The sequence below is a fragment of the Brassica oleracea genome, chromosome C1, assembly GCF_000695525.1.
Source record: "Brassica oleracea var. oleracea cultivar TO1000 chromosome C1, BOL, whole genome shotgun sequence".
NCBI classification, from domain to species: Eukaryota; Viridiplantae; Streptophyta; class Magnoliopsida; order Brassicales; family Brassicaceae; genus Brassica; species Brassica oleracea.
Window position 1 is genome coordinate 33,990,577 of NC_027748.1, and position 371 is coordinate 33,990,947.

Here is a 371-nt window from a genome sequence, read left to right on the forward strand (position 1 = left end):
GTACTACCGTTATGGAAAGTTTAGTTTCGAAACATGATCCGTCTCTATGAATCGAGTCTGTTTGAGAGTCTTGCTTGTTTATTATTATTATTGATTGTTAAACCGGAAATAGGATAATAGAGGATTCAACGGTTGATTGAAATGATTGATGTTAAGAATTGTTATATATATGTATATATATACGAGTCCATGTTTTGGAGATTTGGGGGGTGCAGAGACGTTTGCACTGGCTGCTGTGTTTGTGGAGATTTGCGGGGGTACAAAGACGTTTGTACTTACGACGCCTTAGAGATTTGCGGGGTGCAGTGTGGACTACTGTGCTAGCGACGCCTGTAGAGTTATATATATTTATATCCTTATGAGGAAATGTG